The sequence below is a fragment of the Terrapene carolina genome, unplaced genomic scaffold (genome assembly GCF_002925995.2).
Source record: "Terrapene carolina triunguis isolate 2854851 unplaced genomic scaffold, T_m_triunguis-2.0 Scaffold88, whole genome shotgun sequence".
NCBI lineage: Eukaryota > Metazoa > Chordata > Testudines > Emydidae > Terrapene > Terrapene triunguis.
In genome coordinates, this window is record NW_020664439.1 from 39,841,238 (window position 1) to 39,864,680 (window position 23,443).

The window sequence follows — 23,443 nt, forward strand, 5'->3', positions numbered from 1 at the left end:
ACAGCTCTATTTAGGCAGACTGTCTTTTGGTGGGAATAAAACAGTGAAGGCAGGGGACTGTTCAGCCTGGAAATACCCCAGTCAGGAGGGAGAGAGACACGGGTCTCCATCCAAGAGAGGCGATGGCCAGGGAAACTGGAAGCCTGAGAGATAGTGCATTTTCACCAAGCATTTAGTAGTTATTTAAAAAAACAACCCCTAAACATTTTGACAGATGAAATGAAAAATCAGGACATTTCAGGTGTCTTTAAAGAAGTTCCAAGAATCTACATGAAAAGCTAGTAAAACTGAGATGTATATTCTCATAACAAGACTTCCAACATTATTAAATAAATTTAATATAAATAACTTCCGGACCTCACACTCTGTTCATTACATACATAGGGAAGGACGAAGCTTGAATGCACAATAAATATAGGTAGTACTGCATGTACCATCAGAACCAATTTGTTTTCTGTTCACACATAAGATGAAGGAAAATGTTAGCAGAATAACCTGAGAGCAGAAATACAAAAATACTACATGGATTGATATGACCAGATTTTGCAGAATGAGTTTTATTGCAACCTATTTATTTGGAATCTTTAGTTTTTGCAATTGGGAGTACTAGTTTGCCAGAAGAAGGTACAGAGGATTAGCAATGTCCATCCCAAAGTCTCACTTTACCTACTATCACCAATCAACAATTTTTCAATCTTTTCAAGCTACAAGAGAAATTGGAAAAACTCCGAGATATTAGTTCTCAATACATCTCACCATGAGGCAGATCTAACTTATGGTGTAGCTTTCTTCAAAATTATACATAGAATCATGAAATCATACAAATGTAGGGCTGGAGATCAGCTAGCCCAACCCCCTTGCGGATGCAGGACCAAGTAAACCTAGACCAGAGGTGGGCAAACTGTGGGCCACATCTGGCCCGCGGGACCCTCCTGCCCGGCCCCTGAGCTCCTGGCCAGGGAGGCTAGCCCTTGGCCCCTCCCCTGCTGCCTCAGCTCGCCCCGCAGCCAGCGCAATGCACTGGGTGGCCGGGCAGCGCAGCTGCAGAGCTGGGGCCTAACCTAGTGCTCTGTGCTGTGCGGTGGCGTGCCTGGCTCCAGCCGGCCAGCGTGGCTGTAGTGACACCAGCCACCAGTGCTCCAGGCAGCATGGTAAGGGGGCAGGGAGGGTTGGATAGAGGGCAGGGGAGTGCGGGGTGGTGGTTGGGGGCGGGGGTGTGGATAGGGGTCAGGGTGGTCAGAAGGCAGGGAACGGGGGGGTTGAAAGTGGCAGGGGTCCAGGGGGGCAGTCAGGAAGGAGGGGGGGTTGGATGGGGCGGCGGGGGGGAGTCAGGGGCAGGGGTTCCGGGGGCGATCAGGGAGAAGGGGTGGTTGGATGGGGCAGGGGTCTCAGGGAGTGGCAGTCAGGAATGTGAGGAGGGATTGGATGGGGCAGAAGTCCCGAGGGGGGGGGGCATCAGGGGGCGAGAAGCGGGGAGGCGGGGGCTGGACCATGCCTGGCTGTTTGGGGAGGCACAGCCTCCCCTAACCGGCCCTCCATACAATTTCCAAAACCCAATGCGGCCCTCAGGCCAAAAAGTTTGCCCGCCCCTGACCCAGACCATTCCTGACAGGTGTTTTTCCAACCTGTGCTTAAAAGCCTCCAGTGATGGGAATTCCAAACCTCCCTTGGTAACCTATGCCAGTACTTAACTATCCTTATAGTTAGAAAGTTTTTCCTATTGTCTAACCTAAATCACTCTTGCTGTAGATTTAAATTGGAGAGGAAATGTGGCCTAGTGGTTTAAGGTTCCAGTGGGATTTGTGAATTTTATAATCAGATATATAATCTGAAATGTGATTTTGACAAATATTTAAGAATTTGCACCACAATTCACTGTTATAAGCTTTTCAGGGCAAGGAATGTCTGCCTCTCATTATACTTTATACAGTGCCTAGTGAGTGGGGCACCTATCTCAGTTGGGTCTTTTAGGCATTACTACAATACAAACAATAATAATGCTAGTAAAGTTTCCGTGCTCCAAAGCTTGCAGAACGTGAACAAAGGATTGTACATATGGTTGCATCCAAATATTTGCAGAAACTCTCCTCCCACTGCTCTTTCCCTCTCCCCGCCCCCCTGGCCATTTCCTCAATTCTAATCGACAATAAAGCCCTTTTGATCCCATGGGGAGGATAGTAAATGGACATGGAGCCTTCAGCTCTACATAGCTGGTTTGAAGACAGACCAGGTCAGTTGTGACTAAGGATTGCTATCATTTGATGGTTATTCAGTGGCCCCTGTGAAATGAATTGGGGATGTCTGTCTGGTTCTATTGGCTGGGTTGCCATCAAGACATTTAACAAACTTTTCTCAACAGAGGGGCAAAAATAGATGAATTATTCTCTCATCCCTACATGTGACTTCTTCAGGTCAGCATTAAAACACATTGTCTCATTGTTAGCAGGTGCTGTTCCCAACCTACTCAAAGTGCAGTCTACTCACTTTATCCAAAATCACCCAGTCCCTGGTATTTGGAATTATTAAAAACCTAATAAGGTAACAAGGAACAGCTCAAACTTTTTTTCCTGGCTTGGCTGCACCTAGGTTTCCTCTCATGGGATTTCTCAGCCCACACAATAGACCTTCTCTACCGAGAGATCCACTTTATCTCCCTCATATAAGCCACCTGTCTTAATGAGTCAGAAGAACCCATTTAACATTAGTAACAGGAATGGGATGTTTCAGGCAAACCCTACCAGCCTATAACACTCCCATTATTTTACAAGCTCAATGAGAAATTGCCATCCTGGCACCTTTCACCAGCACTAAATTTATGATGAAAAAAGTCATTAAAAATAAATCAAAGGAAAAAAAGGATACATCTAAATGGATTTCTGGAAGATCATGTTTGTGGAAGCACAAGTAAGAGCTGGAGAGAAAAACACAAGGATTCTAGCAGGGAAACATTGCAAAGCTGACAGCCTTCAAAGGCTGGACACCAAAGACATGAGCAAGAACAATCTCTTTTGTAAGCACATATTTGAGACACTACCAAGGGAAAACTTTTGAGGACAAACTAAAAAACGAAGCTATTCTCTTCCACAAAGCCTCTCTCTTTTGGGAACTGGTATCCGATCCACCTGCAGTGCTAACCTTGACTCATGGAAATTTTCCCTAGATTAAATAAATAATACTAAAGAGACCCAGCTAATTTGGAAAGCTCTCCCTGACAATTAACATTTCCACCCCCAATTTGGTTTCTTCTAATAGAAGTGCCAATAGTGACCCCTTCTTGCTTTTGATGTATTATGCTTAACAATGAAAATGGCGTTTTCAAAACCTTCTGTGGTAAATAATGAAAATGGCTAATGGGCATTTCTTCGTTAAATTAGTACAAGTGATCCAAGGAATCCTCTTTGGTAGGTGATGTGCATTGATTTTGTTCTAATGAAGTGGATGAACTCATGTAGAAGCTCTGTCACTCCTGGATTTGTGGGTGTTTGGCTGGTGCAGAAAAGACACTATGCTACCAGGTGGAAAGTCAGACCGGAAGTATGGTCTAATGGTTAAGGTGCTAGTCTAAGAACTACAGGTTAAAGTTCCTCCTCTGCCACAGACTGCCTGTTGACCTTGGGCAGGTTGTATAGGGCCAGATTTAAAAATATTTAGGTAGCTAAAGATGCAGATGGGCACATAGAGGGATTATCAAATGGCTTTAAAAATTGAGCCCTTCAATTTTCTGTGCCTCAGTTGCCCGTCCACAAACTGTGGATAATAGTACTCTACCTCAATGGGAGTGCTATGAGGAACAATACATTAAAGATTGTCAAGTACTCAGATAATATGGGACATATAAGTATCCAAAATAGAAGGAAGGCTAAGGACCAGTGACACATATAAACCTGCTGTATTTCTACGGTGCTCATGATTGTAGTATCAGAGTGCCTCACAATACCCATTTGTACACTTATTTTTGCATTAGCAGGAAATACAAACAACTCCAGTTCTAATGGTTATTTATTCAAAACTTAATGATTGTAGTCATTGAGATTCCTAACAGATTCAGAAATAAAATCATTAGAGAAATCTCTTGGTGTGTTCCAGCCTCTTTGGGTAATTCTGGCACTGCCACGGTGCTGGAAAACAGCCAGATATGGCTAAGTGAGAATTCCCCTAGCATGCTGGGAGTGGTCAGTTGGCACAGAACCAGCATTATGTGGGAGCTGCGATCGGACGAACCTGCGGACGCTGCAGGTAAGCAAACCGGTCCAGCCCTTCAGCAGATTTCCCTGATGGGCCACATGCCAAAGGTTGCCGATCCCTGATGTAAAGTAAACCCAAATGTTTAAGACTTTAGCACTGTAGGTTTAATCAGAATAATGCGTAGTAGTAGTTAAAGCTTTCAGTTGCACTGCAGTTCTGTGGACTAACTCATATGTTGTTTTCTTCAAATAAAGAACCACTCACTGAAGGCAAAGATACATAGGACTGTATTATTAATTAACTATTATTATTATTGGGGAGGAGGGATAGCTCAATTGTTTCAGCATTGGCCTGCTAAACGCAGCATTATGAGTTCAATCCTTGAGGGGGCCATTTAGGGAACTGGCGTAAAAATCTGTCTGGGGATTGGTCCTGCTTCAAGCAGGGGGTTGGACTAGATGACCTCCTGAGGGCCCTTCCAACCCTGATATTCTATGATTCTATGACTGAACTAGGTGGAAACCTTTGGACCCCACACAGATGGAACCAAGCTATAGAATGACTCACTGTCTGCCTTAAGGCACTGAGAGTATCTTTGGCCTACACTCACATACCTGGCTTTAAAAAACAAGAGAGATCTTGCTCTAAGAGACTTTGGCTCATGAGCTGAAAAGCGTGTTGGGCTTTTTGAAATATCTGCTCTATGCTGCTAATCCATTGCTCTGGGAGACTGGATTTCAAGAAATGCAGGAGTGGGCCTTGAATGGTAAAATTTATTTCACCTATACTTTGTCATATTAATGTAACATTAGTGGCTACAGAATGACAACCCCTTGTCTTCCATGCACAGTACAGAGAACATGAGATGAGACCAACTATAAAAATCTCATCCCCACTTTTCCTCCCCATTTCAGGTACTGTGGCACATTGACTCAATTTCCCACTGCCCCCCACAGTCTCCGGCCAGGAAGGGTATGGTATGGAGCGATTTTGTCAGCTCCATGTTGCCTGTAGCTTCCCCTTACACAAGGGCAATCCCCAGGTAGCCACTTAGGATACAACTACACTGTCATTAAACATTCACGGCTGGCTCGTGTCAGCTGACTCAATGCTCTTGGGGCTGCAGGGCTGTAAAATTGCAGTGTAGATGTTCGAGCTCGGGCTGGGGCTAGAGCTTTGGGCGCCCACAAAGCGGGAGGGTCTCAGAGCTCGGGCTCCAGACTGAACCCAAACATCTACACTGCGATTTTACAGCCCCACAGCCCAAGCCCCGCGAACCCAAGTCAGATGACATGGGCCAGCTGGGGGTGTTTAATTGTAGTGTAGACAGACCCTTAAACTGCTTTTCTGGCGGCTTTGTGCCAGCACAGGGGAGCTGAATCTGGCCCAATGTTTGTAAAGTGCTTTGGACATAAAAGTGCTAAGGGTTATTTTTAGGTGGGCAAAGAATGCAGGATCATAGTGAGTTAGGGGTTGAAATCCAGCCCTCCATTATACTCATGGAACCTCATTAGTATCCAGGGAGTTTCATGTGCACAACTAAGGGCAGAATTTGGCTCAGGCACTTAATAGAATTTCGTGTGTTGTGTCCAGCTGGTTGCTTACTTATAAATTACAAAAATGTACTGTAATTTAAAACTGCATTCATAAGATAGCAGTTTCCATCTGAGTGATAATGAAACACATTCCAAGGTTACTCCAGGACTTTACTGAAAGCTATTAGAGATCAGTTCAAAGCTACAAAAAAAAAAAAATGTACTAATAAAAGTTCTGCATTTTTTAATTCCCCTATTCGGGGGAAAAAAAAATGTGATTTTTTTTTTTTAAAACAAGTAATTTGTGGAAAAACTGTCAAAAAAAAAAAAAAAAAAAGAAGAGATCTGGGATTTTGAAACTAAATAACAATGCATCCTGAGGATATTTTGCATCGGGCTCTTGCAGGAAGTATCCCTTGCTGTTATGTGGCCAAATCCTGAAATCTCTGCCCAGCAGGTAACGTGAGCTCCAGCATAAGGAAATTTAAGCCCCAATCCTAAAAGTTGTTCCACATAGAGCCCTATTCAGCCAATGCGCCTCTTCTCTCCTCACATTCCCCATCTGGAAAACGAGGATAATGATACTAGTTATTCTTTGTATTACAGGAGCCCATATTGTCCCCAACTGAGATCAGGGCCTCATTGTTCTAGGCACTGTCCATACACATAATGAGAGACAGACTTTGCCCCTTCAGAGTTTACATTCTAAAACAGGCAAGGCAGGCAAAGGGTGGGAGAAAGGATATCCTATGCCCAGTTTACAGGTGGGGAATGGCGGTAAAGAAATTAGGGACTCACCCAAGGTGACATAGGCAGTCTGTAGCAAAGCTAGGAATTGAACTCAGCTCTCCAGAATCACAGCTCAATGCCACAACCACAGAATTGTCCTTCCTCTCTATTTATCTTATTTTGTAAGATGCTTTTGGATCTAATGATGATGAGTGTGATATAAATGCTAAGTATCCCCAAGGATTATTTTTATGATGTGATTAGTTATACAACAACTGCACCAAACCCATTACAATGATGCTCTTGTGGCTAAGCAAACTATCCCCAGACTATCTGAAACTCCCCTAGAGTTATTCCCATCAAGGAATGCTATATGCGCTAGTGAAACAATGCTTATCTGTGTGAGCACCACCTACTGCTCTATTCAGGTCACAAGGCAAGTGGAAAAACTCCTGCTCCAGACAGCTGAGCTGGAAGTCAAGTAAGAACTCGGGAGATGAGGATAGAATTCCTGGGGGTTGGGTGAAGCGGCTGGTTTCCTTTGAAAAGAAATAATGACTTCTCCATGCATTTAAACTGTACAGGGATGAGGCAAAGTCTGGTGATACTCCACTGGATTTATACTGGTGGATGTGATAATAGAATTTGGACCTGGCTTCCACATATATAATTGTACAGTTAAGGTCACAAGCTTATCTAAATTGGCTTATATACTGTGACAAAGTTCCTCCTCTATCTTGGTGGATCCTGCGCTTATTGGCGGATTTTCTTGCCTCAGAGATTCACCATGTGGGTTGGGGAACAGCCCAGAGACCTTCCCCTCTGGAAGAACCCACAGTCCAGGTCAATTGGGAGGTTTGGGGCAGAACCCAGGCCCCAAACCCTCTACTCCAGGTTCCAGCCCAGGGCCCTGTGGACTGCAGCTGTCTATAGTGCCTCCTGTAACAGCTGCATGACAGCTACAACTCCCTGGGCTACTTCCCCCTGGCCTCCCCCAAACACCTTCCTTATTCTCACCACAGGACCTTCCTCCTGGTGTCTGATAACGCTTGTGCTCCTCAGTCCTCCAGCAGCACACCCTCTCACTCTCAGCTCCTTGCGCCTCTTGCTCCCAGCTCCTCACACTCCCACCACAAACTGAAGTGAGCTCCTTTTTAAAACCCAGGTGCCCTGATTAGCCGGCCTTAATTGATTCTAGCAGGTTCCTGATTACTCTAGTGCAGCCCCTGCTCTGGTCACTCAGGGAACAGAAAACTACTCATCCAGTGACCAGTATATTTGCCCTCTACCAGACTCCTGTACCCCACTGGTCTGGGTCTGTCACAATATATATATATTTTAATGGTTGGCTTCAGAGATTGGATGGCTGCATTTGAGACCCACAGGCTGCTGATTTTGCAACTGCTTCTCTCTAATGACGGTGTTTTATTTACATTTCCAGGCATGTGTTATTTCAATTTCTGTTTATCTCTTGTATCAATCACTGAGGCTGTCTCAGAAGACAAGGCTGGGCCCATGAGAAACATGCAGGTTTTGCTTGGACCGAGCCGCAGCATTCCTAAAAATTGGCTGCTACCTCAGAAAAACTCTTAGAATAATGTTATTTACTAATTTCTGCCCTGCAAAATGCAGCTGAAATAAAACCATTTCCGACCAGACTGTTACGCTTGATGGTGAGACAAAGGTGATTAACCCCTGGCTTCCCTGATACTAACCGCACTTCACTAACTCCATATATGCCTTTTGAGTCTGACTCTGCAGGGAGCTGAGCAGCCTTCCTGAGGTGACATGTACCCTCCTCTTCCATGGATTTGAGCTGAAGACCCTCAGCACCTTGCAAAAAACATCCAAGTGCCTGAGAAAACTGGGCCCTTTCTGGCAAATGGGATCCTTCACATACACAGGTTACTCCCTTCCATCTGGAAGCAATTGGCCACACGGTCTCACTTTCAGGAGCATTGAACAAGAAAGCAAATTAGATTCTATACATGTAAACTGCTCAATCATCAACACCAAGATAAAGTCAGGGTCCCTCCTGCCTGGGGGTTACACTGGAGGGTGAGCCTGACAGCTCAACGTGTGCTACTTTTGAGGAACACAGAGTTAATTTTCCATAAGGGCTGTTATTGTTACCAGTGCTGGTTACTAACCTCTGCTTTACTTAGCTGCCTTTTTAAGCTGCAGAACCTTCCACTGGCTGCTGAGTGGATGAATTGATTTGTGGACAGAGAGGGGAAAAAGGCACAAAGCAGAATAATTACCATTGCACATTCATTATATAATGAGAGGGGGAAAAAATCCTTATTGGGCGTAAGGAGATTTTCCTTTCCCCAGTTATAACTGGTAATCTTACAAACATGAAGTCAGAGGGGAAAAAAAAAAGTCAGTCCACATTTCCTGGAGAGGTCAAAGAAATTGGTTTCCTAATGGAAATGTAACAATTCAAAGATTTACAATTCAAAGTTTAAGAACACCTGAAGATTAAGGTTTGGCAAGAATACGGTGTAAACACTAGGTAAGATACCCTTTACGAAAAAAATACATATTATTCTGAATCATTACAGTTCAAACAAAGCAACTGTCAATTTCCCAGTAATTTTCATTTAAATGCACAATATTATTCTCCTACTCAGTTATCTATTTCCAAGATATTCAGAGCAACGGGGGGGTGGGGGAGGGAGGGAGAGATGAGAACAAGCTACGTGATCAGTCTGATATGCACAATTATTAACTCCAGGATAGCTACACAGTAGGGTCACATACAGTAACTGTTATTTTGGATCTTCAAACAGATAGGGAGGGTCAAATTTTCCATGGGCAGAATCAGTTCAGGTAAGCGTGAGAAAGTTTCCACATTTCCAAAGCCTAAAGTATGATAGGAGAGACTCGAGAAAGAGGATCAGGTTTCAGGAAGGACCTAATTTGTTCACATGTTGAGCTTAGGAGTGCAAGCTTGTGGCTAGGGTATGACTAGATAAATTCAGGCCTTTCAACATGTAAAACTGGCCTCTATTCATGCTCAATAAAGATCTTTCCTATATCTGTGCCTGCCTGTTGCATTACTTATTACTAACAAAATTTAGCCTGTCATAGCATCATCCCTGCCTTCATCTAATCTATTGTCTCACTTGCCTCCTGCTAGCCTTGATGTTTCCCTCATCTCTTCCTTTCACAAGCAGCTCTATGTTCCTGGCATGCCATCCTGTTTGTAGTGTGGAAGTGCAGCTAGAGGGTGAGACTCATTCTTCAGGAGGGACATACGTTGGTGTGAACCCAGTGACTCAGATGTGAAAGCAAAATTGTTGCTCCTGGGTGTGGCATAGAGAGAAACAGATAATGAGATACTGGAGGGAATTTTAGATAGTGGAGGCACAAAACTGAGGCTGAACGGTATCTCCTTAATTTAAAAATATTCTCCCTCTGAACAGCATTTCCCAACATCTTTTAATCAGTTACATAAGAGTTATTGACATTTTCAGATGGGCGATCAGTAAATGGTTTTTCTTGGCCAAGAGAACAAAAATTAATGGCGGCAGAGCTATCCAATATTGGCAACTTTCCTGATGGTACCACTATACCTAGGTGATGGGCATTCCTCAGAGAGAAAGAGAGCGAGAGAGTTTCTCACACTAGAAATCCCAGTGGACAATGCACAGATATGTTCAATATGGTGCAAGATGTCTTTACCTCACAGGAAGTTCAGTACTGCTGGGTGTATTTGGATACATTTTTCAAGTAAGAAATAAGTGAACAGAATGAAATGACAATGCCTATGGGCATATGTAAGACCTGTCCTGTGTTTAAAAATAAAACAGACATCAAGACAAAGGAGACTATCAGTGATACATGGAAAAATGTCTACTGCATTCCAGTGTTACAGTACAATACCTTGACATCTGTAAACCTTTGGTATCTGAGATCAATAGATTATTTTCAGTGAAAGATGCTATACGTAGACATGATCTTCTGCACACACACAAAAAAGAGAGAGAGCTACTCTTTCATATACAGTGTCTCTTATCATTTGATATGAATCAAGTTGTTTCTGGGGGTTTCAAAGAGAGTATCATATCTGTATCTGCAGATGCCCCCTCTCATGCCATCATGAAACATAAGCATTTCTAAATTTCTAACTGTACCATTATTATCTTTTAAGCCATCTGCTTACCTTTTTAGTAGAGAGGCTTATGATAAAGCCACACCATTTATGATTTGTAAGTTGCAGGCAAAAAAATTTGTGCATGGTTTGTGCTGCTACAACATTGAACCATTATGCGTTTGAACCCAGAGACTTAGTGGCATGTTCCTATCTCAGTCAGCGCTATGAAGTATAATGGATTTGTCAACTCATCATGAATTACAGGGTAATGGTTTATAGGACACTACATTCTGACAAACGTTTCTATCAATTTGCAACCATTAATCAGAATGAGAGTAAGCAAGATCAAGCTCGTTATGTTAAGCTGGAGAGCAACCTGAACCCAAGAAAAGCAAAATAAATTCCACTTGCAGACTTCCACAGCTACAGCTGAGCTGGGTGACACTTAGCCATGTCACTTGAGAATGAGATCAGCCAAAGATTTGATTTGTACTTGTTGAACAGGGGTTCACGTCTCATGCAACCCAATTTTCCTTGGTGTCTCAGCCTTTAACGAACCCAAAAACTCAAAGCAAAGCTTGGTGAACCCTGTGAAGTTTCACCTGGTTTTGATGTTAAACAATAAATGAGCCCAAGCTTGATGGGAATTTGTGAGCCTGATCTGAGTTAATAAAAAACCTGAAATCAAGTGAGTTTCACCAAGTAGATTCCATGCTGTCACCCCCAAGGACTGAGCTGCACAGAAATAAAAACCAGACAGGACCCCAAAATCATTTGGTACCCCTAAAGCCAAAAGGCTTCAAACTGCCAATCAGACCAACTATTCCAGGTGAGGTATCGAAAGATTAATTTAAAAACACAAGAGGAAAGTCACCTGGCACACCACTGAGCCAAAATGTGCTCTCAATTATACCTTCAAACATCTGAAACAACACAGAGCAGAATTTGGCCCACCAGTGGCATAAAGGCTTGGTTATAAAATGTGCACAAACAAGCCTCTTTAACAGTGAAAACAGCTAATGTACAAAAAGCTTTGCTCTGCTGCTGACTTTCATAAACCACTCCTCTGTGCTGTCATGATATTCCAAAACATCACAAAGCCATCAGTTGTGGTGTCTTAGCCTGCCCAGTGAACACAACAGATATTATTCTGTCGTTTTTCATTTGACAGCCACTGTACTTGTCTGTGCAGCTGACTTCGCTTTACAAAAATATGCCATCTACTACTAGGTAGTGCGTGAATTCTGTTTGCCAGCAGGAAGAAAACCAATCTCTGGATTCTAGAAATAGCCCCTTCATGTAAAGGCATCACAAAGCAAATGCACCTTTTTAAAACAGTATCAGAGTCTGAAATAACATTTCCAGTATTAATTCATGCTGACTAAAATGAACTGAATACCAGGTTGATACCGATTCTTCTTGGTAGACCAAGGTAATGCCCATTGCCATTACTGTATCTAGTACACATAGGAAAGAGAGAGGGAGAGGAAGTTGTGTTTATTTGAATAAACATAGTTCACGTTACAAGTTATACCAAAAGAAAATAGGCAGAGGCAGAAAAATCCTCAGGGCCATTTTCGGAGTGTGTATGTCGGGGGGGCTGACGTGGTGGGGGAGTTAGAAATTAGGAATATGTGTACCCTAGACAGCTCTGAAGAGATGCCACATGTGATTTCCAGAGGACCACTTTTGTCCCCAGTTTTCCAGCAGGGTTGACAGAGACACAACATGAACATGCCCAATGTCCCAGAGTTAGTTAATGCCTCAGTTACAACCAAGACCCTCCATTTCCTAAGCACTAGGTAGCCCTCACATTCCGGACTTTCTGGGCACAGCTTTCTAGCAGAAAGGAATCAGATTCTGATGGGTGCTTGCAAGGAGGAGAGGCATCTTGTATCCCTGCACTGAGGACAAGCGGGTAAGGGAAGCTCCTTGGACATGTAGGAAGGAACCCAACTGCACCTTCTCTAAATATGGCATAGCTACCACTCTGGGAATGAGCACTTGAGCAGCCCTGAAGGAATTCTGTCTGACTCTAGTTTGCCAGAATATTTCCTGGGACCCTGAGGGCAACACAACCCTTCTGCACTAGTGCACCTGTACTATGCATGACAGAATCTTACTCAAGATAGATGTTTGACTGAGTGATAGGGTAGACTGGTGGTTTACAACCTTTTTTCATTTGTGGACCACAGGTTGAAAACCACTGTGGTAGACCAAAGTTCATGTCATCATATACCTCTCAAGCCCTCTCACATTCTATACGACACTAGCATTTTCAGGTCTTCTCTGGGTCACCTACATTTATTATTGAAACTTTTGCATGAACAAGAATATTAATGCAGAAATGTAGCACGCAAGCAGAGCCCTCTCTCTGCCTCACTCCTCATGTGAAGATTGCCGATCCTTTGCCTTCTGTTTGATGTATCTCCCACAGCAGATACAGGGGAGCTGTGGCAGTTTCTGTGGATGGCAAAAATGAAAAGGAACAGCATAGAAGCAGCAAAAAAGATCTTAAAATCCTTTGATTGTGCCTGTTCTTTGTCTGAAGTATAAAAAATGCTGCTGAAGGATTTGTCTGCTAAAGATAATAACCTTTTCAGGAGACTCATATCATCTTTCAAGGATGAATTTCTCAGAAAAGATCCCACCTCCAAAGCATTTTCCCTCCCTCGCAAACATCTGAGTTATTTTTGGTCAGGACCAAGATTTGCTTGAGAGTCACTTTTTGAACCCTTATCCAAAGGTCTCCTGGAAGAGTTTAAACCTCCCTGCAAGTAGCCAGCTACCCACCTGGAGAGCTGAATAGATCTCACTTCTACTGATGTAAATCTCAAGCATCTGCTGGAACTGGTTGGATGCACTGACTCCCATTGGGCCAGCTATGTATGTGTTTTTTACCCTGGGGCCAACACTCCTAGCTTCAGGTCTGACCCAATGAGGTAAATAAGATTTTAATCTATTTTAAATGTCAGAGCACCCACATAGAAGTCCCATGTCTGCCACTACAGAGCACGTTGCCTGGTTCAGCCCCAAAGTGAGGATTTATCTAGTCACTGACCTATTGGCCATGTGTCACTGCAGCTGTGGAAAGAACTGATTTGTCAGTTCGTTGGCCAATCTGAATATTCGTTGGGCTTTCCCTACACAAGCGGCGTCCCAAGTTTGGAAAACACTGATCTGGTCTAGCCTCCTGCACATTGCAGGCCACATAACCTCACCCACCCACTTCTCTCCCATTGGAGAGATGCAAATTTACACCTGCTGAGGATCTAGCCTTCTGATCTGATGTCTGCAAGACTGTGTGTGTTTGCTGCCAAAGTTGCTGACCGCAGAGGCTGCAGAGACATAGTTAAATGCACTGAGTCAGCAGATATCTAGGCTTGAGGGAGAATTTTCTTGCTCAAAAGATTTGTTAGACTTGAGATAAAGCACTAGCCAGCGCTATAGCAAACCATCAGTGCATTTTTTACACGAGAAAAATATCCTTTCCCCCCAAGTTTGGGATAATGTGCTGATTAGCTCAACAGGCACATGCTGTCTTTTACCCAAAGGACCAACTTTGTGTGCGTGTGACAGACAGACAGAACAATCGAAAAGGTTCAAACCCTGGGACTAACTTCAAAACATTTAAAATAATGCAGTCATCTCAAACACCTTCTAACAGAGGGTGGCGAGCATTTGACAAGCATAGTGGATTTAGGCCAAGGTTTTCCAAACTGACTACAGATTTTGGTTGCCTGAATTTTTGGATGCCCAGCTTCAGACACCTGAAAGGGGCCTGGTTTTCAAAAAGTGCCAACTGTCTGCCCTGTGAAGATCAAGCACCATTTGTTTGTCTCAAGTTTTACATACAAAAATGACTACTTACTTTCAAAAGTATTGACAAAAGTATCGATCCCACAATACCTCTGTGGGGTCTGAATATCGCCATTAAACAGAGGAGGGAAATGAGGCTACCAGCATGTTAAGTGACTTAGCCAGGGTTACACAATAAGGCAGTGGCAGAGCCAGGAATGGAAAACACGTTGTCTATATCACAATGCTGCACATTAACCATATGGATCATCCTTCTTCCTATATTTGTCCCAGCTGAAAAGTAGTATCCTTTCACTTTTGTCACAATCAAAAGAGCTTTTGTAAAGCAAAAATGTGGGTTTTGCACCTGCAGTAACAACAAGCTTTTGATTTTTTTTTTGAATATAGCAAAAATATTGAGCAAAACCTGCAAAACAAATCTGAGACCAAACTGGATTTTGCCAGCACAAACCCTAGACACCACAGAAAGCGTTAGGGCCTGCTTGCAAATGAAGACAAGCTGGCTGATACAAATAGCCTAGTAAATGAAGAAAGTAAAGAAAAATTGGAGTATTCCAAAGTGCTCTTCGGACAGATTTTTTTTTTTTTTTTTTGTACATGACAATGACACAAAGCTTTAGTGGCCTGGAAAGGCAAAATGATGACATTTAAACCTTGAAATCGTCAATACCATCTTGGAAGCAGCCCGACTGATGGCTTAGTTAATTAGCTTTCTGTTTGTCGATATGGACAGTGCAGTATGTCTAAGACTAGGAGCCGGCTCATGTCACACAAGGTGTTGGAAAGATTCCGCACAAGGAAGGTTTGGAGCAGGGAAAGCAAACACTGTTTAAATAGCTCCTAATGGAGGATTGTGTTTAAACAGCATAGAGGGGCTTTAATGTGCCTTCAATACGGCCAAGGGGATTAAAAAATGAACTCTTAACTTTGCTCACTGAAAAGATGAATGAAGGTTGTCATTGTGCAAGCCATCATCACCATCAGGAGAAATTGTAGACTGTCAGGAAGGTGAAGCAGTTTTTCATCTGAGCAGAAACCCGATCTTTTGTGCTGTACTGTATTTATGATAAAGGTTTCCTTCCACAGACTGACAATGCAGCCAATTCTGATCCCTATATGCTACAGGGCCAGGAAAGAATTTCCTGGCTGCAGGATCAGTGTAAAGCGAATGTAGGAGGCCCTATGCAAGCCCCAAACTGCAGATGGGGCATGAAGGGATGGATTGGGAGTGGGAGAAGGCTTGTTTGTAGTACTTGCAGCCCAGATGCGGCCCATCAGAGGCTTCCATAAGTTAGCACAGGCCACAGGGCTGCTGTAACTTACCCATTGTGGGCTTCACAACACTTCGGAATCCAGAGAGTGCAAAGTTGTCAAAGTCACCATTGCTGCTCTTCTCTGGGCTTGCATTTTCTGTGCTGCACTTCTCTGGAGACGCAGCCCAGACTCTAGCCCAGAGTGACAAATAATTTTGGATTATGATTTTTTGCAGCGTGTGTCAGCTTTGCAGACAAATGTAACCATTAGTGAGGGAAACAACTATGAAATGTGTCACAGTTCTGGAGTCAGGGAGTGCCCTCTGGGGCAGATTTGGCCCTTCCTTACCTCAGTGCAACCCCACTGAGATCTGAAGACAAAATCCGGCTCTGTGCTTTTTCTTCAGGAGCTGGGTTATGGCCTGTTGTGATTTCCCTGGGGTACAGTTTGTCCTCACTAGCAGCTAGGTATTTCATTATCTGTACATGACTGTGATGTGTCTATACAACCACCAACGTGAAAGGAAACTTGAGTTGGGTGTGGAATTGTTCTCTTAGAGTTTATGTAGTTCTTATTGCCAGGGAAACCATTTCCTTTGTGTGTGTGTGTATGTTCATATTCGCTACTTCTTTGGCACTGTGCCTCGCAGTGGGTGGAGTAAACTGGCTTAGACCTCTATATCTAGGGGCTAAGATAAAGTGAGTAATCCCTCTCCTTCTCCCCTAACCTAGCTGGCAGGACTCCTAGAGCAAAGGCTACATCTGCCATTGGTCATTCTCCTCCTCACAGCAGTGGAAAGAACAAGATGTGGCCCAAAGATTTATTTTTTAACAGCAAAGAGCCTGAGCTGCAAATTTCAGATCCAGCTCCAAACTTCCACCAAGTCCTGATCGAGGTGCATTCAAATCTGGAGTTTTCCTTTAGACTCCTCTCTAGCTGTTTTGTAGCCAAGCCCAGACACAGATCACATTCAGCTCTTACGCAAACAATGGATAACAATTTTCACATACAGAACTGGGCAGGGGAATAAATGGATCAAAGCGACTGATAATGGGCTATAAAGCGTATAACTTGTTAGTTGCCAGTCTAAATCCAGTTTGGGATGGCAGTGTCTAAAAGTTGTTACTGGAGCAAAATGCATAGTAGGGAAAATTTCTATGAATATTCGTTTAAACTCAGAAGTGGTTTTCAATTCGCCTGGGTTGGTGACCATTTCACATTCACTTCCCCTGCACATTTGAAGGCACAAGCTCCAATGATGTGAAGGCCCAGGAATAAGGTAGTGTACACTTTAATATTCACCGAATGCAATTTTTTAAATTTCATATGTAATTGAAATATTTAAAATTTACAATTCATGCTGTATGACTTGGTAACACAAAACATTTACTCAGGGAACAGAAGATGAAATGTCACATCACAGGTATCAAGGCTGCCTTACCTGAATAAGCACATTGAGCTTCTAGGAGTCAGACTACCTAGGGGTAGAGGGCAACCTGAGAAATATTTTCAGTTCCAAACACATGTTTCACAAAACATGTTAGAACTCGGTGATTTGTTCACACAATGGGCCCAATTCCGCCCTCAGGTGCACAGATAGATTCTCATTCTCATGTCTACTGAGGTAGTGCCTAGGCACTCAGTCATGGAGGAGGACCTCATTGTGTCAGGTGCTGTATAAACACAAAACAAAAAGATGGTCTCTGCCTCAAAGGTGTAAGCTTTCATTTTATTCGCTCGAAGCTGCACTCTCCTAGTTCAGGGTAGAATTTCATACATTCATAGATCTAACTCCAGAAAGGACTATTGTGATTATCTAGTCTGTCTTCCTACATAACACAGGAAACAAGTCACCCAACGGTGAGCCACTGGGTCACCTCCTCAGCTGGTGTAAACTGGCATTACTCCATTGATTTCAATTACACATTGATTTATTTCAGATGAGGGTCTGGCCCCATTGGTTTTGTAGTGATCACTTAAAAGTGAGTAAAAAACCATGTTTAATAGGGCTGTAAAGCAATTAAAACAATTGATTGTGATTAATCACACTGTTCAACAATAATAAAATACCATTTATTTAAATATATTTTCATAGATTCATAGATTCTAGGACTGGAAGGGACCTCGAGAGGTCATCAAGTCCAGTCCCCTGCCCGCATGGCAGGACCAAATACTGTCTAGACCATCCCTGATAGACATTTATCTAACCTACTCTTAAATATCTCCAGAGATGGAGATTCCACAACCTCCCTAGGCAATCTATTCCAGTGTTTAACCACCCTGACAGTTAGGAACTTTTTCCTAATGTCCAACCTAGACCTCCCTTGCTGCAGTTTAAACCCATTGCTTCTTGTTCTATCCTTAGAGGCTAAGGTGAACAAGTTTTCTCCCTCCTCCTTATGACACCCTTTTAAATACCTGAAAACTGCTATCATGTCCCCTCTCAGTCTTCTCTTTTCCAAACTAAACAAACCCAATTCTTTCAGCCTTCCTTCATAGGTCATGTTCTCAAGACCTTTAATCATTCTTGTTGCTCTTCTCTGGACCCTTTCCAATTTCTCCACATCTTTTTTGAAATGCGGTGCCCAGAACTGGACACAATACTCCAGCTTAGGCCTAACCAGAGCAGAGTAGAGCGGAAGAATGACTTCTCGTGTCTTGCTCACAACATACCTGTTAATACATCCCAGAATCATGTTTGCTTTTTTTGCAACAGCATCACACTGTTGACTCATATTTAGCTTGTGGTCCACTATAACCCCTAGATCCCTTTCTGCCGTACTCCTTCCTAGACAGTCTCTTCCCATTCTGTATGTGTGAAACTGATTTTTTCTTCCTAAGTGGAGCACTTTGCATTTGTCTTTGTTAAACTTCATCCTGTTTAACTCAGACCATTTCTCCAATTTGTCCAGATCATTTTGAATTATGACCCTGTCCTCCAAATGTTTTCTACATTTTCAAATATATTGATTTCAATTACAACACAGAGTACGAAGTGTACAGTGCTTACTTTATATTTATTTTTGATTACTAGTATATTTCAATTGACCTAATACAAGTACTACTGTGAAATTTTTTTATCATGAAAGTTGAACTTACAAATGTAGAATTATGTACAAAAATAACTGCATTCAAAAATAAAATAATGTAAAATTTTAGAGCCTGGAGGTCCACTTAGTCCTACTTCTTGTTCAGCCAATTGCTCAGACAAACAAGTTTGTTTACATTTGCAGGAGATAATGCTGCCTGCTTCTTGTTTACAATGTCACCTGAAAGTGAGAACAGGCGTTCACATAGCACTGTTGTAGCCGGCATCGCAAGATATTTACAAGCATCATCAGCATGGAAGCATGTCCTCTGGAATGGTTGCCAAAGCATGAAGAGGCATACGAATGTTTAGCATATCTGGCACATAAATACCTTGCAATGCCAGCTACCAAAGTCCCATGCAAACGCCTGTTCTCACTTCCTAGTGACATTGTAAATAAGAACTGGGCAGCATTATCTCCTGTAAATGTAAACAAACTTGTTTGTCTGAGCAATTGGCTGAATGAGAAGTAGGACTGAGTGGACATGTAAGCTTTAAAGTTTTCCATTGTTTTGTTTTTGAGTGCAGTTACGTAACAAAAATAATCTACATTTGTAAATTGCACTTTCACGACAAAGAGATTGCACTACAGTTCTTGTATGAGGTGAATTGAAATATACAATTTCTTTTGTTTATCATTTTTACAGTGCAAATATTTGTAATCAAAAATAATATACACCGATTTCTATTACAACACAAAATACAATATATATGAAAATGTAGAAAAACATCCAAAATATTTAATAAATTTCAATTAGTATTCTATTGCTTACCAGTGCGATTCAAATTGCGATTAATCACTATTTTTTTTAATCGTGATTAATTTTTTTGAGTTAATTGCGTGAGTTAACTGCGATTAAATTGACAGCCTTAGTTTCTAATTAAAGAGATTACGTCCTGTAGAATTTTTTCTTTTAAATACACAAATGGCTTTTATGTAGCTCAGTGTTTTAGGGTAAAACTAACACTAGGGTGGACTGAATTATTTGTTTATTCAATAGGTAATTTACTGGGACCTGCAAGTACCATCTGAGATTTATTTACAACCATCTAAACAATACATCCATATAAACACATAAGAACTAATTATTTAACAAGATATATTTCCACAACATTACATTAACCCCATCTCTACAAAAGTAGCCACATCTCAATCAGCTATGTGCTATTTCAGTCAAAAAGAAATAGTGCCCTATGAATGCCACATACAAAAATTCTATAATTTACCATGATTAAACTATAGTGATTTTTAACACAGTAGTTTTGCTGTAATATTTTATCTTGGGATCTTAAAAAAAGATTTACAGCTCAGAATGCAGTACTTATGCTTAGAATAATAAATAGTGATTTTAATATGTATTTTAAAAAGATTTGTTTCCTTGTTGTGGAAAAGATTTAAATTGCAACGTACACCAACTGATAAAATACAATTTCAGGCCAAATCGGCTTCAGTTATGCCGGTTTACCAACTAAGTGATTATCTTGCCATCTTGACAGTTAACTACATACTTTACTATTGCAAAAATATTTTGCACTAAGAAAATGCTACAATCTTATACAATTTTTGCACAATTCTTACACGGGCAATACTCCCATTGATTTGAATTTTGTTTAAGTAAAGACGGAGGAAAAAATGGAAAAAACCTCAGAATTTGGTCCAGGGATTTTACTGAGTAATACAATAATACTATAAAACTATATATAGTTAAGTATTTCAAATATATGTATTTAAAAGACTTATATTTTAAAGATTGCAGACCGATTGTCTCTGTTTGGGAAGAGAGGGGGAAACAGACCCACAGAGAGTAAGGTTAACATATTCTAATGTAGGTGCCTAGAGTTGGGTGCTGCTCTTAAATTAGTGGCTTGATTTTCAGAGCTGCTGAACTTCAGGCATTCATTGTTGATCGTTATAGTTTAAGCCACTTGACGAAGATTGCACAGGGAGCCAATAGGAGAAAGACAGTCTCCTGACTCCAATTTCCCTGATCTAACCACTGTGATTAAAACTGTAGATACACAGAATTAGAGCTGGATAAGACCTGTTGTTTAATCTCGTCCATCCCCTCGCAATGCATTATTGTGCCCGAGAGTATATTCATGAGTGCTTTGTTCAGTCTAGTTTTAAATGACTCCAGTGATGATGGGGCTTCCACCACCTCCCTTAGGAGATAAATCAGTACACTTATATAAAAGACAAGATGGTATCTAGTGTGCTGCTTCTAGAACATTTACCATCAGTTTCTACCCAAGGGCAAGTGTGAAATAAATATTCACTTCTCCCAGGTTGGCTTCCTTTGTTTCTTTTGATGCAATATGATATGGATCACCTTATCATCAACACACAAAATGAAGATGTTCTCAGCATTAACAGGAACACATGGCACTTACTGCCAAGCCATGTATGTTAAACACTAGCGGCTGGATCATAGAAGTTAGAGATGGAAAATCTCTCACTATTTGCCATATAATTTGTTTCTCATAGTACATTTTCTAGGACCTTCTCCAGTCCAGTTTTAAAAGTACCAAGCAATGATGCTCCCACATTTTCCTTTGGGAGACTGTTCCAAATATTGGGAATGCTTTCCCGACATAACTTTAAATTTCCCTTTCTTAGTGTCATCTTGTTACATCTAATCATACCTCCCTCCTTGCTCTATTAAATGATTCTTCATAAACCAATCCCTCCAGCTCCTTGATAATTTTGTTCTCCTCTTTGAGTTCCCTTCAGCATCAATACCTTTCTGGTAACATAGTGTCTAGGTCTGAAGACCGTGTTCTAAGGGTACGTCTACACTTACCGGAGGGTCCGGTGGCAGGCAATCGATGTTCTGGGATCGATCCCGGAAGTGCTCGCCGTCGACGCCGGTACTCCAGCTTGCCGAGAGGAGTACGCGGCATCGACGGGGGAGCCTTCCTGCCGCGTCTGGACCCGCGGTAAGTTCGGACTAAGGTACTTCGAATTCAGCTACGTTATTAACGTAGCTGAATTTGCGTACCTTAGTCCGAAGTGGGGGGGTAGTGTGGACCAGGCCTAAGTGTGGTCAAGAGAGCCATAGAGAGAAGGGATTATTATCTCCTCCTTCTACGAGGTGATGCCTTTGCATACACAACCCAAAATCGCAATGGCCTTTTTACAAACATACCATATTGCAAATTCACGTCTAGCTTGCTGTCCACAGTCACCTCTAGTTCTCTTGCAGCATTACTGCTTCTTTCCATTGTTTTTAGATTAATTCCCCCCACACGTAATTTTTCCATTTTCCATTTTGAATCTAATTTTATATAATATCCAAATTGTTGTGTGTGTGTATGTGTGTGTGTGTGTGATATATATAAAACACTGACAGACTCTGATCGTCAGCGGGCGGGATCAAATCTGGGACCTCTGGAGCTAAATGCATAAGCCTCTACTGCATGAGCTAAAAGCCACATGGTTGTTAGCTAAGGCTGTAGCAGACTCATTAATCTCTCAGTGGTCTCAGTGCCACTAGAGGGGACAGAACACCACACCCAGGACATATGTGGGTTACATATATATAGACAATTATAATTCAGTTAAATGACAAGATTTCATAAAATGATAGTAAGTGTTCTGTAGTATATTAAAAAATAAAGAAGTGTTATTAACATGGCAACACACTACAGCCTCTGCTGTTGAAATGTTGTGAAGAAGTGGGGACATATGGACGGCTTACTGTATTAGCAAGTTTCTACTATATTTCTGTGTTAAATCAAAACAACAAACCATGGAGTAACTGAGAAACAAACCTATTTGTCCAAATTTTCAAAGCAACTCAGTTCCCATTTAAGGACCTAAATAAAATCCCTAGATTTTCAAGAGTTCCCAGGACCTACCAGCTCCGATGGAGAACAATGAGAAATTCTATACGCCAGGTGGGCTCTTTTGAAAATCTGGCTCATCGCAATACTTTAAACACATTCTACAAAATGCCAGTATTTCAAAGGTTATATCATGCATTAGCACATACCTACACTACTGTATGAAGTTCACCATATTTCTCTGTTTTTCCCTTATGTCATGTAGTGGGTGATGGGACATAGCAGTGACAAACTGGTTTACCTCAGACCAGGTGTTCAGGTCAAAAGGTGCTTTAAGAAGGACAAATCTCAGAGGAAAGAAATGGATCTAATCACATTGGACTCTCCTAGAGAAAGGGCTCTTCAGCACTCCAGCAAACAGAGCAGTGACTATTGTATAAAATTCTGCACTAGCTTGCCTAAAGCATTCCTCTGTCCCACAGGCTGTATAATAAATGCAAGATATAATTCAAAAGGGCCATTCTTGCTTCCCTCAGACCTATTGTGTTAAATTGTAGCAATAAAAATCAACTCCACCAAACGACTCCTTTTCCTCCTGCCTCATGTCTTGCTGCATTTGTCAGTGCGACAGCATTTTTAATGGCTAGATTTTATTTTTAAACACTTCCATAAAGTTTCTTAATAAATAGCTCAGCAGCACACACAGACAGACAGTCCCACAGGAAGCAATTCAACCTACTTCCTTGTTGTTGTCCTTTTGTTAGCAGAGCCAACCCTTGGACTAGGAACAGAATGGGAAATGTTGTTCGAATAATTTACCATCCACAGATCTCTAAAAATAGCAAAAGCCATAGCAGTATCTTTGAAGGTGGACTGAGGTCTTATGGAACAAGAGGGCATTCCAGGAGAACTGAAAACTGCTGATGTTGCTATAAACATCAGAGAACTGGT